Source organism: Chelonia mydas, chromosome 2 (assembly GCF_015237465.2).
Source record: "Chelonia mydas isolate rCheMyd1 chromosome 2, rCheMyd1.pri.v2, whole genome shotgun sequence".
Lineage (NCBI taxonomy): Eukaryota > Metazoa > Chordata > Testudines > Cheloniidae > Chelonia > Chelonia mydas.
Genome location: NC_057850.1, coordinates 165,652,819 through 165,671,942, shown reverse-complemented (window position 1 = coordinate 165,671,942; position 19,124 = coordinate 165,652,819). Strand labels below are relative to the sequence as shown.

At 41.2% G+C, this 19,124-nt stretch overlaps 1 protein-coding gene across 7 annotated transcripts in view; it reads right to left on the bottom strand.

Moving 5' to 3' along the window:
* EZH2 (enhancer of zeste 2 polycomb repressive complex 2 subunit) overlaps window positions 1-19,124 on the bottom strand; it is an 84,625-nt gene that overhangs the window by 48,334 nt on the left and 17,167 nt on the right. For 2 of the 7 annotated variants that reach the window (XM_037889976.2, XM_037889975.1), the window contains exon 2: window positions 14,237-14,315. The exons of the other annotated variants lie outside the window; for them this stretch is intronic. The gene's annotated coding sequence lies outside the window, so the exon portion shown is untranslated. The remainder of the gene's footprint in view (window positions 1-14,236; window positions 14,316-19,124) is intronic. 7 annotated transcript variants of the gene reach the window in all.

Below are 19,124 nucleotides of genomic sequence, written 5' to 3'. Positions count from 1 at the left end.
CCACTACAGCCTGCTGTATTTTATCTGAAGTACTTTAACTTTCAGCAGTGCTTTATATTCACAATAACCACTCTGGCTAGCAGAGCTGAAAAAAATCCAGTGGATCGGCAACTGTAGGAAGCTCTTGGGCAAGTGTCAGCAACTTCTGCAGAATCATTTCTAGTTTTTGTGGTTGTGAAGATAACCTTCTACACGTAAACTAAAGACCAGGGCTACACTAAAAAGTTACAGAGTAGCAGCCGTGTTAGTCTGTATTCGCAAAAAGAAAAGGAGTACTTGTGGCACCTTAGAGACTAACCAACTTATTTGAGCATAAGCTTTCGTGAGCTACAGCTCACTTCATCGGATGCTGTAGCTCACGAAAGCTTATGCTCAAATAAACTGGTTAGTCGCTAAGGTGCCACAAGTACTCCTTTTCTTTTTACTAAAAAGTTAGGCTGACCCAGCGACGTCACTCAGAGATGTGAAAAAATCAACCAGCATTGACATCAGATCAACGGAATAATTTGTTTGGCGACCTAGGTAGCACCTCTCGGGGAAGTAGACTAACTACAGTGACGGGAGATCCCGTTGCTTTAATTAGCATCTACACTGAAGCGCTACAGCATTTCTAGTGAAGACACGGCCGGAGTAACCGATGCAGTACTGTCTTCCTTAATCTAGAGACAGATGGTTTTAGTGCCTGTGCTGTTTGTCAGAATTTTGCTACATTTCCTGAAACAGTACTGAAAACAGTTTTGTCCAGGTTACTCTAATAAAAAAGTTTTCAGGAGTCAAAGAACTGTTTTTGGCAACTGTTCAGTTTCCCAGTATAGACAGAACATGAAGAGTTCAGAGGGACTTTAGGACAATCTCATAAGTAACAACTAGAAAGCTAAAGTCTAATAAATCTCAGAATGACTTCTCCTTCATTTATATTTAAAGACTAGTCATATATAAAAGTCTCAAGAAACCTGAAATACCTATTTACACAAAAATCTATTCTGTTCATTATGACATCTATTACTATGCAGGGTATGGAGAAGGAAATACATTAATCTGAAATGTTGTAGATGTGTTAAGCAAAAATGTATGCCTGGTACGTTGTTGGAGAAAGACCAAAAAACACACACAGATAACTTTTTTTTTTCATGGGAGTCCAATGATCCCAGAGCGCCAAACTCTCTAAATGAGCTCTCCAGTCTAGATTGGATGCATCTATAGTGACTATAATTGACTGTCAGAAGACTGAAGAACGCTACTTTCATAACACTGACAGTGAGTCCACCACACCTGGGATTTCCTTTTCAAATATACTGTTTAAGTTGGGTTTACAATTCTTTGCCAACCAGTATTGTAAAGACCTCATTCTTGAACAGGAATAAGACTTTATGCACATGGCAGAAATCACAACCCCCTATCAGCATGAGAAAAATTATCATCTGCTATGGAGAATGATGCAGAATGGTGATGGCTGACCATACGTTTACAAATCTTTTCGATGAAAGGAACGCTCTGCCTAAGTTTTGAGTCCAATGTGGCTGCTATAAACAAAGTATTGCATGGATGTTACAATGACTTTTCTCAGTTTATTCTGTGTTGTAGTCTCTCAAAGAGGGAGCATATCTGGGTTCCAGCTATCTTTTCTGGATGGAGTTTTGATCAGAAAATTATCTAAATTAGGCAAGACAAAAATCCCTTCCCTCTTCAATTTGCCACAACTACCAGAAAGCATTTCATAAAAACTCTTGGGGTGGTAGAAAGACCAAAAAGGAGGATTTTATATTAGAAGTGATCTCTTTACAATACAAAATGTGGTGGGATGATCTTACAGAGATATAGAAATAGTATCTTATGGACACCATATGGAATCAAAAAAGTATTTATAAATGAATTCAGCTTCCTGATGTCCAATAGGGACCTTCATCTTTCTTTTTAGAATTAGAAAATACCTTGAATAAAACCATTTCCCCCAAAACTGCTCGACATTTCCTTTGTAGCATATCTGCTTGTAAAAAGAGAGGGAACCCTAATTTCAACATGTTCTCATGAAAAGGGGGAGGAGGGATTCAGAACAGTCACAAACTAAAGTGCATTATCCATTGTGTACTCTTTCTAAAAATACCTGTCCAAAGTTATTGATTGCTGGTTGCCATAAAAATGGCACATGCAATCTCCAGTTACGGTAGGAAAAGCTAAGGTGGGAACTGTTAAACACCTCTCCGTCCTCATGTCAAATCTGAGGTTATGTTTGTGGTTTATTGGCTTCCACCAATAAAGAGTTTGGGGCTGGATGTGTACAGAACATTCAAAAGCCTTTTTGAAGGACAAGTTTTTCTCTCTCTCTCTCTCTCTCTCTATATATATATATAGACTGTGCTGAGGCAGGCGAAGACCAGATAGACTTTCTCATTCAGCAAAATCAATCAGAGAGGAAGTATAATTCCGTTTCTAGAGAATGAACCCAGGTGGTCATATATGGGGTGAGAAGTCTCCTCAATAGACAAAGGAAATCCCTAGAGTCACTGCCATCCTGTCAATTAGCTTGTGAAGAGAACTGCATCCTCTAAGGGGAAAAAGAAGTTGTAATCCCCCAGCAGTAACATCTGAGGGTGTCTAATTCTCCAATTCATTATCCGTTTCATAACTTTGTTCAGCTATCATCAGTTCCTCTTTCTTTAAAAGAGTGTCCAGTAAGATAGTAGGCACTGTTTTTTACCTATAGACTAATCCGGAACCTGGATCGGATGCTTGCACTCTCTCTCAAATCCTAGGTAGGAAAGTTTCTTTATATCAAAAGGATGCTCAAGCTCTCTATGGTGTACAGGGAAGGGCCAGCATGACCATCTCACCCATCGACGAACTTGCCAGTCCAGCCAGAAGTCCATATTTGGATCCATGCAATAGAATTTAGGATAAAGACCCTCCATACACTTCTCTCGAAGTATATTTCTCCTTATGACATGGGATTAGTTCAGATTCAAAGTCCGGTTGCAAATTCAAACTTGTTTACGATCCCAACTGTAAAGGCATATCAGTGATTTCAGCTGCAGGACAGAAAATGGTGAAAGCACTTATTCAGAAATCCTGAAAGAATCTTGCGTGGAGGAAGAGGGAGAGAAATTAATGTCTTCTACCTCTTCTTTTTGTCAGTGGTGGACTATCAATCAAACATGCATGACCGGAGTCATCGTTGTTACTCTGAATAAGTGTTTATCCGATGCTGCCAGACCTGAGACATAAAGATGCAGATCCATGTGGTAGATTTGTGCAATCCCTGTAACAGACTGTTGGCAAGCCCATTTGGAACCAGTACGCAGCTCCTTCTTTCTGTATCTGAGAATCTGTCTCCTTATGCTTAGTCTTCAGTTCCGGAGTTCTAGGATCCAAATGGTCAGAACTGAAAGTACAGCGTGACGGGTTGGATCACAGAAACCCCTTTGAGACTGCCACCTAATGTGCCTAGACTACCTCTGAGCCCGTTTTCCCTGTGAGCTTGGGACTTCAGTACCTTGCCTTGCTTGAGCCAGACACTTTTGCCTGCTTCAAACACAGATCCAAGTCTGAACCACGTCCCCCACAAGCTGCAGGCTTAACTGAAAACAGCTTAAGAAGTGCTCCTGTCTCCAGCACTCAGATACCCACCTCCCAGTGGGGTCCAAACCCCAAATAAATCCATTATAAAGCTTATATAGAGTAAACTCATAAAGTGTTCGCCCTCTATAACACTGGTAGAGAGATATGCACAGCTGTTTGCCCCCCTCCCCCGGGTATTAATACTTACTCTAGGTTAATTAATAAGTAAAAAGTGATTTTATTAAATATAAAAAGTAGGATTTAAGTGGTTCCAAGTAATAATAGACAGAACAAAGTAAATTACCAAGCAAAATAAAACACACAAGACTAAGCCCAATACTGTAGAAAACTGAATACAGATAAAAATCTCAACCTCAGAGATGTTTCAATAAGCTTCTTTCACAGATTGGATGCCTTCCTAGTCTGGGCCCAATCCTTTCCCCTGGTACAGCCCTTGTTCCAGCTCAGGTGGTAGCTAGGGGATTTCTCATGACTGCAGCACCCTTTGTTCTGTTCCACCCCCTTACATATCTTTTGCACAAGGTGGGAATCCTTTGTCCCTCTCTGGGTTCCCACCCCTCCTTCTAAATGGAAAAGCACCAGGTTAAAGATGGATTCCAGTTCAGGTGACATGATCACATGTCACTGTAAGACTTCATTACCCACTTGCCAGCACACAGGTATGCAGGAAGACTTACCAGTAAACAGAGCCATTTACAACCAATTGGCCTGGTTAATGGAGCCATCAAGATTCCAAGCCACCATTAATGGCCCACACTTCACATAATTACAATAGGCCCTCAGAGTTATATTTCATATTTCAAGTTTCAGATACAAGAATGATACTTTTATACAAATAGGATGAACACACTCAGTAGATTATTAACTTTGTAATGATACCTTACAAGAGACCTTTTTGAAGCATATTCCAGTTACATTATATTCACACTTATTAGCATATTTTCATATCATCATCTGGAGTGCACACAGAACATCTCTTGGTGCTTGTAAGAGAGTCCTTTCTCCTCACTGGTTTCTTAGCTGGCACTGGCACACACAGTTCAGAAGAACTTCTCTCTCATGGACTGGCTCTGGATACAGAGACCGACAGTAGTAAGGGGTCTTCTCCTTTTAGGCTTTGGATCTGGTAAATGTTGGATCCTGTCTCATAACTTGTGTACAGCATGGAACTGAAGCTGGTAAGTCTCCAGAAATTTTTGCTGCTTCTTGAGGTATTAAGAGACTGAAGCCAGTTTGTGGAATCTCTTGGATCCTAGTGAAGTATCTGTTCTGGCGGCTGCCAATGCCTCCTACACTACTGTAGCCTGCAGTTTCTTCTGTCACAGCATCCTTGCTTAGAATAAAAGCCGAGTATCTTGAACACCCTGACAGAGACTATCATGCTTCTAGACACCACCAGGCAGCTAGTATGCACACTGGATGTCAAGAACACTAATGGACACTACATCTGTTAAATCCCAACCTCTTAATATTCGGATCTGTTATCTCAAAACTGAAGGGTCGAATCTAACACTTCATTAAATATATATGTAAATGTAAACAAATTAACACTACCTAAAAATAACTATATATTTTTATATCCTAAAAGCTTATGCTAAAACTATTCAGAAGGCACTGAAGAAAAGGCTCCAGGAGGAAGGCCTGAAGTTTGTTCCTGAACTTACAGCCGGTTGCAGCAGGAAGGAACTGAGGCAGCCGGAGTACCCTGCCCCTTTTATAACCTCGCCCGAACAATGTTCAGGAATGGTCAGAGAAGTGGGGGAGGGTAAACACTCCAATGGGCACTGCTAGTTAGAATTCCACTGCGTAAGCTGCATCTGGTCAGTGCATCCTATTAATGGAAATATATAGAGGACATGCAAAGAACAATTGGATTTGCATCCACGACTACAAAATTGAAAAGCTAGTGCATTGAAGCGACAAGTTGTCACAACTACTCAATTTTAAATATAAATTAGAAATCATTTCAAGGCCTGACTACAGAAATTGCAGTGGTTTAATTAAAGGCAAGAGATTAAACAGACTTAATTAAACTTCTACAACTTTGCGTGTGTACATTTACTTTGGTTTAAACCTGGCTTACAGGAGAATACACACACAAAGTTGTAGAAGTTTACTTAAGGTGTGGCATTAAAAATGTTTTAGTTATTGATGCAACCCTTGCAACCACCGGCCAATTCCTGTGGGTTTTACAATCATTTTTCTTTTCCTATCTTTAAAACCTACACAGAGAGGGGAAACTAATTAAGGGCTCAATCCTGGAAACACACAAGTAGCTTTATTCAGACAGTAAAGTTACGTATGTAAAATGTGCACAGGACTGGGCCTCAACTGACTATACAGGGAGACAATGAAAGTGATTTGTAGACTGCTATCAAATACACAAGTAAAAACAATGAACAAAAAAATTTCTCATTCACTTATAGTAATTTTATTTTTCATTACAATAAGTAAAAACATTCAAATAGAAGTAATTTTTAAGTTGAATGTATCTTTTTAACATTGTCTGTCACCCATCTATTAATTTTAAAATGGCAAGTGTTGAACATGTGAACTGTGCACTTTTGTTTCAAACCTTGCCCTAATTTGTCACAAGTTTTGCTCAATGTTTCATAATGAAGTTAATATAACCTCCCTACACTCTAAAATGAGTGAGACACCAATTACTATTAATTTTAAGCAGGGCTCTATTTACTTACAGCAACCAAGGAGGTAAATTAGAACTAATTTTCTTAACCAATTAATACATCTGATACGAGTGGCATGCTGACACGTGATACATGTTCCATTCACAATGGGAGGCAAGTGAATGCAGAAAAGCAGCTCAATTTCATACCATTTTGCTGCTGAAAGCAAAAAAAGAGACAGCCTTGTTTAAAAATCCTCTCCTATTTTTCTCTGCCACTGTGGAACCATCCATCAAGGATGCACAAGCATATGGGAAACTATCACGGCTAAACTGGTTGGAGAGGTTGCTTGATTTAAAGATAACTGAGTGTCTCTTGGATACCAATCCAATTAAAGGTGATACATAAAACTCCCCTAAAGTGGCAAAAAGGGGGGCTGGGAATCTCCCCATCAGAATAACTAATAAAGAGAAATTAAACCCTGGCCTGAGAGTACAAGATGGGGCATAGTTGCAATATGTTTTAAGACGTAAATATTAGAAACTTATATGAACATTACTACATTTTCAGTTATGTAAATATCATGCATGCTAAACAGACTAATGCACAATACATTACTCTTAATCCACACTAATTCATTGTACACAAAAGGTTGTCTATAGCATGTCACAAAATTTCTTAAACAGCACTGTGTAGTAATACCTTTATTATCCTAACCAATACTTTTAATCCTTTAACTCTCAGTTTTCCAAAGAGAAGTTGTAAATGAAAACTGCTGTAGCCCAAAACATCTACAGAACATTTGTCTTTTCAGTAGATGTTATCTTCTCTTCCCTGCATTTTGCCCATAAAAAAAAAAAATCCTTCTTTTGGGCCAAGTTCAGTCTTTAAAATATTTGTACATAGTTCTTATTCATATACATACACGATTTTCACTGAAATATGGAGGGCAGAATTTGGTCCTTTGGATTTTCACTTGAAAAACTATAACTTAAATTTTTGACAAGTATGAAGAAAAGTTGATACTATGCTTCCTGAAACTCCTGTGTAGGCTCAGTAAGAGTACCAAAATTTATTCCTTAGCTAAGAGAAACTTTCAAAAACGTCAGTCTTTCCAATAAAAATAACCTAAAGTATCTTCCCTTTCTTTTACATTTTATATTTTGCAACAATATTTATACTTTACAAAGACTGTAGTTTACAATTTCTAAAATAGACTATTTTGTTGCTGTGTCCTACTTAAAATCTAATTATCACCAAGAACAGTTGGCCAACGATGGCTAACTAGTATTTGTATAAGTCAAACTCTATTTAAAAATATCTTCCACAAACAGTTGCTGAGTTTTCTGAACAACAACTATTTTTACTTTGCACACTGAATTTAAACGGGGACACACACACACACACACTCTCTCTCTCTCTCTCAGGTCCAATGACTATTCCTCTGTGGATACATATATAGTCATTGGGCCAGGGAGAGAGAGCGCATGACTGCAGTACAGTGGTTAGGGTACCACCCCCCCACCACACACACACACACACACACACGGTCCAGCCCAACTGCTTCAATGACTAATTATTTATCCACAGTGGAATAGCTTCAATAAGAGAGAATGAGGAAGCCATACATCAGCGTCTCTCATAGATCAGTCGTTAGAGCACTCTATTGAGAAGTGGGAGAGCCCTGTTCAAATTCTCTCCCCGCACTGGCAGAGAGGAGGGAATTGAACCTGGATCTCCCACATGCCAGGTTAGTGCTTTAACCACTGGGCTAAAAGTTATAAGATGGACACCACCACCCCACTTCCTGCACTCCTCCCCCACAAATTCTGAATGGGGCCTGATCTAGTCAGCAGCCTCTGATCACACCTACACCTACAGGTCACACCCATACGACAACCAAATGCCTATCTTCTTCTCATTTGTGTATCACTCTGGGGCTTAGGAAGGAGACAGGCTGTTGACTCTGGGCCTCAACAGCTACAGTTCTATTGGTATAGCAAAACCTTATTTGTATTATTTAAAAACTTGATGTTTTTATTTTAAAGAAAAATAAAATGTCAGCTTTCTTTCATCCTTAACTGTATGTTATAGCGCACCCCATTTCCATAGGGAAAAAAGCCCCTCCAAGGTCAGCCAACCTGTGTATTTCAGACACCAAACCCAACTGCCTCCTAAAGTCTCTAGCTCTGATATATAAAACACAGAAGATTTATATATATATATACACACACACTTCATCATTAACACAGTCACATCACAGAAAATTCAATCCTTGTTGACTTAGCCACATTAAAAAAAGGTGGGAACAAATACGTAATACTGTTTCACTAGTCCATACTATGTAAGATAACAAGAACAACAATTTTCTATAAAGGACCTCAGTTTACAATAAAGTTTCTAAAAATCTCCTTTCACCATCAAATGAAAATCTACCCACAAACCTGATGATTTAAAAAATACTATAATACTGTAGGTACTAAAAATCTGGAACATTTAGAAAGTTCAGATTTACAGTTAAAAGCTCTTGCCTCCAACTCTGCCTGTAAAGTAATAATTTTTTCTCATTATCATAGCTTGACAACTCTACTTGATAACTACAAGTAGGAAACATTCTCAATAGCCCCATCCCTCCCAGTCACATTCTCCCTACCTCTAAAGTCCCCTACTCCAAATGGACCACTCACTCTTCACTGAAGCCGGGAACAACCACTGACAGTTAAAAGTTTAACAGTTGATAATAATGCTCTGATGAGACATCTGCAATAATGTAGGTGGAAGCATGACAGGGACTCTGAGCCAGGGAGCTAAAGAGGCTCAACAGTCATATGAGCTGGCACCTTTGACAGTTTGCACCTTAAATCAGTCATGTCAGCCAAAGTATGGACATAAGGACATATTTTAAACAGACCAATGGCAAGTAGCTTGGATGCAGCTGGTGCTATGTAAGTGAGTGAAGGACACTAATTGGGTGTGCTAGTGCACAACACACAAGCCCTCACTGCTCAATGTCAAATTTCTGAGGCCTCAACTCTCTCCCTGCCTGCCCACACCAAACTCTAAACGCACACAGAGTTTTAGCAGTGAGTACAATAAATCTTCTTGGCTGCAGACCTCTTGGATAAAAATGTGTCAAAGATTGGCTGCAAACTGAAAAATACAGTTCAAATGAAGTTTAGTTACACTGAACCCCAAATAATAGCCCCTGATTCTGTGCAAGATCATGGAATCACAAAGCCTGACAGTTAGGATTTCTATAGGGTAAAAGTCTGACGAATTACTATTAGATTATTTATAAAGGACCAATTACAAGACTATGTACACTAAAATTGAGTAACTGGAAAAAATTCTTATAAAATGGCTTGGACTCACTCGGAATAAATATATTCATATTATAATAGAAGATTAACCACTGGAGTATTTATAGATAAGGCTCACAGAAGTCACGAATTCCGTGACTTTCTGTGACCTCTCCGTGACTTCTGCAGTGGCCGGCGTGCCTGGCCCGGGGCTGCTGAGCGCCCCAGAAGGGTGAAAGGAACTCCCCTCCCTCAGGTCCTAGCTCCACGTGCTACCTTCGCCTGCAGGCACTGCCCCCGCAGCTCCAATTGGCCGCAGTTCCCAGCCAATGGGAGCTGCAGAACCGGGGCTTGGGGTGGAATGGAGGCAGCATGTGGATCCGGGGTTGTTGCTTCCCAGGAGCCAGGTAGGGAGCCTGTCCCAGCCCTACTCCCCCGCAGACACCTCCCCCCCCCACACCACGACTCCCCCCCAGCAGCACAACCCCCCAGGCTACACACCCCTCCCCAGCACCTGCGCCCCCTCCCAGGCTGCCCACCAAGTTTTAGTCAGGAGTATATAGTAAAAGTCATAGAAAGGTCATGGGCCGTAAATTTTTCTTTACTGCCCGTGACCCGTCCATTACTTTTACTAAAAATATCCATGATTAAAATGTAGCCTGACTTATAGATGCTTACTGAATTTGGCATCACAAAATGCACTCAAATGAAAGTAACATCGATTTAGCCTTACTATTTAAAGCTTAAATTAATTTTAAGCACAATCCACATAGATACTTTTAGACGGACACTGATGGACTCTTGAAAACTTCCTCTTGGAGTAAGCACATGGGTCTAGACCAGGGGTTCTCACGAAATTTTTTGGTGGCCTCAGACTGCCACTCACAATTTTTCCTAAAACACTCAATTGGCTTTAGGAAAAACAAATAAATATGCATATATAGATGTCCAAATCATTGTAATTTATTTATGCAGGGTTTCTTCACAGACTCAGTAATAAAAATAATTAGTTTTCTCTGTTCTTTACTGGACCTAAACAGAACAGAAACAAATAATGTGCTCTGCATGTTCCTGTCCCTTCTTGTTATTGTTTCTTTTGCCTTTATTTTTTTTTTTTTTGGTTGCTTATTTTTTTTAAGACTTGCTAGTAGTAAGTCTGTTTCTGGGAAAAGTGATATTTGTATTTTGTTAATATCATCACTTTTCACAGCAGCAGACTTCCTAGCTAGCAGGGAGGAAATGAAAAGTGATATAAACAAACAAACATAGAAATATCACTTTTCACAACAGACTTACTCAGCTCTGGCAAGCTGGGGGACAAATTAAGTCATGGATGGGGAGGTGGGTAGGGAGGCAGCTCGGGCCAGAGGTGAGTGTGTGTGTGTGGTGGGGGGGGGGGGGGGGGGGGGGTTGAGTCCGGGGACTGGAGCCACGCAGCTGGGGACTGGGGTCGGAGGATGCAGTGAGGGCCGGGGCGATGGGGAGGCAGCTCAGGGCCAGAGGTGATGGGTGGAGGAGAGAGCTTGGTGTCGGCAGTCACTGCCACAGGGCCCCACGGGTGGAGTCTGAAACCCTGCAGCTGGGGGTCAGGGCCCACTGCTGCACGGCTGGAGCTCAGGGCCCGAGGAGGCAGCAGGTGAGGGTGGAGGGCGGAGCCTGTAGCCAGAGAATGGAGCCCGCCACCACACAGCTGGAGCCTGCCTGCTCCTCCAGCATTTGTGGCTCCAGAGGGGGACAGGGCCCAACCCCTACTGGCAGTCCTGGGGGGAGGGCCACTGCTTTACCCCTGCCCCGCACTCACCACCCAGGGGGCTGCGGCCGCACAAAAAGCCCCTGGTGGCCGCATTCGAGAAACGGTGGTCTAGACTCCCAGTCTTTGCAAGGGACTTTTTGAAGTGTATGCCAACCAGACTTAAAAACTTTCCATTTTTAATAAATGTAAAGGTGTCAGCTATCTGAGTACGGATATTTGTTTCAATTGCCAGGAGCCAAAATTACCACAGTGTAGACAGGTGTAATTCTAATTGAAATCTATGAAATGTATTCATTGGTGGTTTACACCACCACCTAAGTGGGTTTGGTAATTGATGTAAGTAACAACTTTCACCTATCTGGCATCCTGTGGTTGTGCAAAATTAATGTAACTAGGATATGGAAAAGAAGACAAATACAACAGGGAAAGGGAACCAACAGTAGGGCACACAATGAAACAGCCACCCCACCGCACCCTCTTACAACCTCCAGTTAGTTACTTTTCCTTCTATACTCTCCTCCCATAATGCAGAACTACAAGTTACTACTGCCTAGATTTAGATCTATATTGTAGTTACCTTGCATCAGTTCGCTTGGACAAAGGGATCCTCAACCTGGCACACCTGGGCAGCAGAGGATACTTTTAAAAACAAAACAAAACAAACCCAGACTACGCTAAATGGATATAAGCCACTAAAACAGATTTAAGGGGAGATATACAGGGGATATATCTGTATATCTGATATATGTTGAGATATATCAACACAGGGGAGATATACAGATTCAGCTAAATACATTTCAAAACAGATTTAGTTAAATTGGTAAAATGTGTGTGCACAGATCAGAAGGCATAGAGAGAATGTATTTCTGCAAGGCCCAAGCTGTGAAGCCACCTTCTCGTCAAAACAAAGCTGGTTTTATTTAATTTATTTACTTATTTAAAGAAATCACAGAAGATATGCAAGTTGCAGCTGACAAAATGCATGTACATGCAGTCTCATCTTTACGTACCCTAGACTATAGTCTCAGGACAGCTATTTACATAGTGTGAGTAACCCAAGTGCTGTCTTCTGAGCTAGTTACACCTTTACGCTTTTCTAAAAAAAAGTAATCAGTTAAAAATATACCATGATTTGACTACATTCAGTCTTGAATAGTCTTAGAAAGACATCCTAGAACAAAAGACAAATTATTTTAAATATTTTTCTATTTCATACTAATGATTTTTGACAAATTAACTTCAAGTTCATTTCAGAACAAGAGTCATAGACTCATAAGGAAGCCATGTCTGTCTTGTAAACAGAGGCTGCAAGAGCTAGTTTAGAGGCACTCCTCAGAAGAACCTAGATCCCTTGGTTTGCAGCAAGGAAAAGATATAGTGGAGGAAATTCATCCCTGTGTTGGCACTGAGCCAGGTGCAGAGATGGAAGGGGAGTTTGTCTACTCCTCCCAAATGCTGAGTTTACCATTGGGTAGTTCAACCCACAGTTTAGGTGAAAGCAGCTCTGAAGGCTGCTTTTACTGAAATGGGCCCTTTGGCCCATTGTGCTATCTGGGAATAAATGGAGTGTAGGAACACACCAACCACATCCTTTAACCCCTTGAACCATAATCCCTGGAGGGCAGGGACATAAAAATGGTAAAAAGTCAGATCTGCTCCTGCAAAGGAAACAGACAACTGTTTTGTGGCCAGTTTATGCCAACTATGCCAGTGCCTCCCTCTGCCAAAACACAATCTCTTTTATTGGAGGGTGAGGGAGGAAAAGAGAAAGATTAAGTACACAGGATGACAAACATATATGCTGTACACAAGCCTGTATGTTATAAGGAAGGAGAGAACTGACATTCCCAGGTGCTATCCAAGTTAGATAAGACAATTACAGCTTGTAAAATCAAAAACTCTCCCCCTTAATGGGAAAGGACAAAAACCAAGTTAACTATGTCTTGTTAGTTTGAGCATTTAAAGGATGTTTATCCAACGCCATAATTTATAGCTTTTACAACATCATTTGGAGTAGCACCATCTCCCTGAGGTGTTTGCCTCTGCCTCCACTTCCAAGTGTAGCCAAGCAACAGCTGTGGCTAGCATTTTTTTCTATTTGGTCATCTAGTCCTGCTCTGAGTAAACAACATGGCGGTAAAAACAGTGACTTCTCTACACTAGTGCCCCCCAGTAAAAGTGCAATGATAGAAGATTTCGCAAAAAAAGAGGCTAGTGTAGAAAATGTCAAGTTCAACTTTGTCTCACACTACTTCGTTACTTTAGTAATTTCCCATACACCTCTTCTGTGAGACCATCACTTCACCCTCATTAAAATTTCAGATGGGACTGAACTGAAAATCGATTAAAGTGTGGTTACACCCATCCTCCTTCATAAACACACTGCAAAAATAATAGGGTCCATGGTGAGCTCCCAATTAGTTTCTAGTATGTTTTTTTTCTTTGTTTATGGCCCTTGCCTCTACTTCAAGTATTTGGCAAGTTGCTCTAACAATATACGCAGCAGAGCATTCCACAAGATGCTGAGATATCATAAATGTTATGCTGAGACATTCCCACAAGTAACGAAAAACTTCTCCCAGCTGCATCCTCCATGGATTCGGATTCTGGCAGAAAGGGTGGGAAGACTGGGAGCACAATCCCAACTACTACTTGGATAGGAGAGATAATTCATTGGACTGCTCTAGTTTATGCCAAGGCATGCCATTTCCTTGGTATGTCTTGCTGGCCCCAAAACCCTTTCAAGTCTTATTTCACTTTATCTTTTAATAGCTGTTGTGATTGTTCAAAGCCATTACACCTCTGACAGTCTTAATATCAGAAGTAGGTTTCTTTCCCTTGGAACATGCAAATAATATGTAAATAACATGTCACACTCTAAATTTATTTTCTTAATTTAAAGGCAGATTTAAGACTCATACAATACAATATTAAATGCCTCTAAACAGGATAAGAAGTTGTAAGTATAGAACAGCACTTACACTGTCACTGCACAGTCCTCTCTCTGTTCCCCAAGCTTGGAAAATGTGTCATCTCCTCACTGGTTTCTTGAAGTCTTTTCTGTTACCACAAGCAAATTAGAGAAAAAGCCACTTTTGTTAAGCCAAACCCACACCTCTCTGGATTGTCACTATGCTAGAATCTGCCGTCACCTGCATCTCTTTAAATGCACCTCCTTTCTGATCCTTGAGGTTATTTTCATGGTGAACCCCTAATTGTGACACTTTCTGGGATAAGAACTCTTTGACCAAAACCTCAAACTATAAATACGGCTCCAAACACCCTTCTCTTCTCTATCACTCACAAGAGATTTTTTCCCCCACTGTCATACATTTGGGGCAGCTTGCAAGATATTTCCTGTGCATCACTCTACTCTGACCCTTTTGTCAGAGACTACCTGTCAGGAATTATTTTCCCTCCCTTGACTTCAAGGGTCTCTCCAATTCCTCTTTGCTCCAGTCCTTGGTCAGATATACCTGACACTGTTCAAAGATGTTTACCCATTTCTAGTTCATTGTTCAAAAGACTATCTTTCCTCTATTGTCACTTGTGGGAAAGTCACCACTTTCTCATATGTGATATCCATCTCAATTTTTTAAGATACTACTCTTATGCCCATTTTCCTGATTAAATTGGTTTAAGAGACTTCTTGGTTCCCCCATTCCTTTTCAAATGCTTATTAGGAGGGTCTAGTCACTACAGTAGACTCAGTCCACTTTTGCCTTTTACCCCTTTCTCTGGGTGATTTTCTTCACCCAGTGTTTCAGCTGTTAGACAAATTCATTGTTTTACAGAGGTAGCATTTTTTGCAACAGTAACCCCTCTTACTAAGATTTCTACCTTTTAATCAAATTTAAGTTATTGATAGGTATCACATTTTCTGTTACAGCTATATTTACACTAGCCTCAGATCCTCCATCACTACAAACAGTAACACTGGTAGTAACCAGAAGAGCAAGTTTAGATGACCAGAGGTAAAAATGCTGACAGATGCCTCAATCCAACCTACACTAGTGTCTTCCCACCACTGCTACCAGGAGTAGTGCAATGAGGAGATATTTCTACACCACTACAAAAAGGCACTAGTCTGGACAAGGCTTTAGTAAATCTATGTCGTTTCCAAGTTCAGTTTCCAGTTAGCATCAGGAAGTGGCAAACGCTGGAAAAACTTTTTGAGTGTGCTAAAGTAGACAAGTCAAAAAAATAGTGATGTCAGACTCGTTTAGTTAAGCCTCTGAAAGTAAGTTTAATTAACAGGCTATAAACATGGCTCTGTTCACTGAATCTTTGTCTATGCTACTAATCCAACTAGTTTCCATTTTGTCAGAAATTACCACCATATAGGCAAGGCCATGGGGCTTGCATCAAACTACTAAATGACAGAACCAGTTACAATCACATTTGGATTACTTTGCTTTCCCCTCTTCCCCAACCCCCCTTTGGTTCTAAGGAATGTAACACTCCTTTCACAATGCTTTGGCCTCTTGTTTTCCCCTAGCAGCCCCTTATCTATCTATCTAAGTAAATACCAGTCTCATTATTAAATAGGCAAAGTTCTGTAAGCATTTTGCATCCACTCCTCACATTACAAATTTATTCCTAGAGACTGTACTTAAGTATAACAATTATAAATTGGACATACAGACAGATTAAATCCTCAGTAACAAAGACCTTAAATTTCTCCCTTCTTTATCTAAGGAGATAGGTAGGGCCCTACCAAAGTCACGATCCACTTTGGTCATTTTTATTCTCAGGATTTTTAAAATAGTAACTTTTGTTATTTCAGCTATTTAAATCTGAAATTTCACTGTTATAATTGTAGGGGTCCTGACTCAAAAAGGAGTTGTGTGTACAGCTCTCAAGGTTATTGTAGGGGGGTTGCAACACTGCTACCCTTACTTTGGCACTGCCTTCAGAGCTGGGCAGCTAGAGAGTGGCAGCTGCTGGTCGGGAGCCCAGCTCTGAAGGCAGAGCCGCCATCAGCAGCAGCATAGAAGTAACGATGACATGGTATGGTATTGCCACCCTTACTTCTGTGCTGCTGCCTGCAGAGCTGTGGCCTCAATCAGCTGCCCCACTCTCTGGCTGCCCAGCTCTGAACGGAGCAGCACAGAAGTAAGGGTGGCGTGGTATGGTATCGCCACCCTTACTTCTGCGCTGCTACTGGCTGGGCGCTGCCTTCAGAGCTGGGCACCCGGCCAGCAGTCGCTGCTCCAAATTAAAGATTACTTTATTTCTTTAAAGGTTTCTCTTCAAATTCTTCCCACACCACCATCATTACTCCTGGGGGAATTCTGCGCATCTGTGGATGCACAGAATTAATCTGTCTCGAATAATTTTGTATTTTCCCACGTAAACATTTTACCTAACTGCTACAGTTCTGCCTTTCGCCCACCAGAGGCCGTTGTGGCACCAGAACGGCCAGCCAAGAAGTGCTACAGGTCCTTCTCTCTCCCTCAGCTCCTCTGTTACCCCGACTCCCCCAAGCCTTTGCACTTTGCTTCTGACACATGCATGAAACACCGTTCTGAATCGTAATTTAAATGAATTACACAAAGTTCTGTATTCATAGATATTTAGGTCAGAAGGGACCATTATGGTCATCTAGTCTGACCTCCTGCACAATGCAGGCCACAGAATTTCACCCACCACTCCTGTGAAAAACCTCTCACCTATGACTGAGCTATTGAAGTTCTCAAATTGTGGTTTAAAGACTTCAAGGAGCAGAGAATCCTCCAGCAAGTGACGCGTGCCCCATGCTACAGAGGAAGGCGAAAAACCTCCAGGGCCTCTTCCAATCTGCCCTGGAGAAAAATTCCTTCCCGACCCCAAATATGGCGATCAACTAAACCCTCAGCATATGGGCAAGATTCACCAGCCAGATACCGCAGAAAATTCTTTCCTGGGTAACTCAGATCCCACCCCATCTAATATCCCATCAGAGGCCATTGGGCCTATTTACCATGAATATTTAATTACCAAAACCATGTTATCCCATCATAGGTATTAATATGCCTAGTAAGGAAACTGTGTGTCTAAATAAATAAATAAATAAATAAATAAATAAATACCAGAATCTTTTTTCAGAGGGGGTCTGTATTGTTACAGACATACTTGCTGACAGATATTTTGAAATAAATTACCAAAATAATTGTAACTGGCATGATTATATTATGTTATTTTGACAAATAAAATATGCAGAATTTTCAAATATTGTGTGCAGAATTTTGAGGCGCAGAATTCCCTCAAGAGCATGTGTGTATATATAATATATATTCATGCATTCATGGGTGACCAGGGGATACGTTCTCTAGAACTTCAAATAATTAATTCAATAATTCTGTAGCATTTCAAATAAATACACATTCTAAATAATGCCTATTGCTCAAGTCCATTTTCTCAAAACAGAAAGCTTTTTGACAAACACAGTGTAATAACTTGGAAGACAAGTAATAATTGCTTGAAGCACTTTGGCCTGGTCTACACTTACAAATGAGATCAACCTAGGTGTATCACTCAAGGCTGCGAAAAATTTTGCGCCCTGTGTGATACAGATAGGTTGACCTTACGCCTGGTATAGAATTCTTCCATCTATCTAGCTACTGCGTCTCAGAGAGTTGGATTAAAAATATTGATGGAAAAAACCCTTGTAGGAAGTATCTATACTACGGTACTACAGTGGCACCGCTGCAGCTGTACCACTGTGGCGGCTGTAGTGTAGACATACCCTAAGTCGGGAAATACTTCACCAATACCACCACCACACTGGAAGAAAGCTTAATTAATACTGTGTTCTGACTCCACATATGTTATTTACTGAAGAACAGTCTTAATTGAACCTTTGAAATGAAGGAGCATCTTGACTCTCAAATGGTCTGAAATATTTAGGAATATGCCTTAAGTGGAAGTAGACAAAAATGGTTATTTTGCCAAATCTCAGTCTGAAGTCTTGACACAACACAGACTAATACATGGTCTTTGTTGGGGCTATATATGATGACATCGTCGAGGTAGGCTGCCGCGTACTTGCCATGTGGTCGCAATAGTTTGTCCACGAGCCTTTGGAAAGTAGCGGGAGCCCCATGCAACCCAAAGGGGAGGACGGTGTACTGATATAGTCCCTCTGGAGTTGCAAAGGCCGTCTTCTCTTTGTCGGCCTTGGCCAGGGGGATCTGCCAATAGCCCTTGGTCAGGTCAAGGGTAGACATAAACCATGCTTTTCCCAATCTGTCAATTAACTCATCTATCCGGGGTATAGGGTACGCATCAAACTGGGACATCTCATTTAGCTTTCGGAAGTCGTTGCAGAACCTCACGCTGCCATCCGGCTTAGGCACTAAAACCACTGGACTTGACCATTAGCGATGAGATTCTTCAATGACTCTTAAGGCCAGCATTTTCCTGACCTCTGTCCTGATCTCCTCTCTTTTGGCCTCCGGGATCCGGTATGGCTTGACGTTCACCTTCACTTCAGCCTCTGTGAGGATGTGATGGTGAACCTCAGTAGTCCTGCCTGGCTTTTCTATGAACACATCCTCGTTGCGTTTAATCAGGCTGATCACTTCAGATAATTGCTCCAGAGTCAACTCCGGGGATATTCCCACTTGGTCGGGCTGGTTACTTTTAGGGGATGGTGCCACTAGCACAACCACATGCGCTTCTCTAACCTGCCATGGTTTCAGCAGATTTATATGGTAGATCTGCTCCAGCTTCCGGCGACCTGGCTGTCGGACCTTATAATCAACTTCTCCTATGGCTTCTATTATCTCATATGGCCCCTGCCACCTGGCCAGGAGCTTGCTCTCTGCTGTGGGTATGAGCACCATTACCCGGTCTCCCACCTGGAACTTCCAGGTCGTCGCTTGGCGA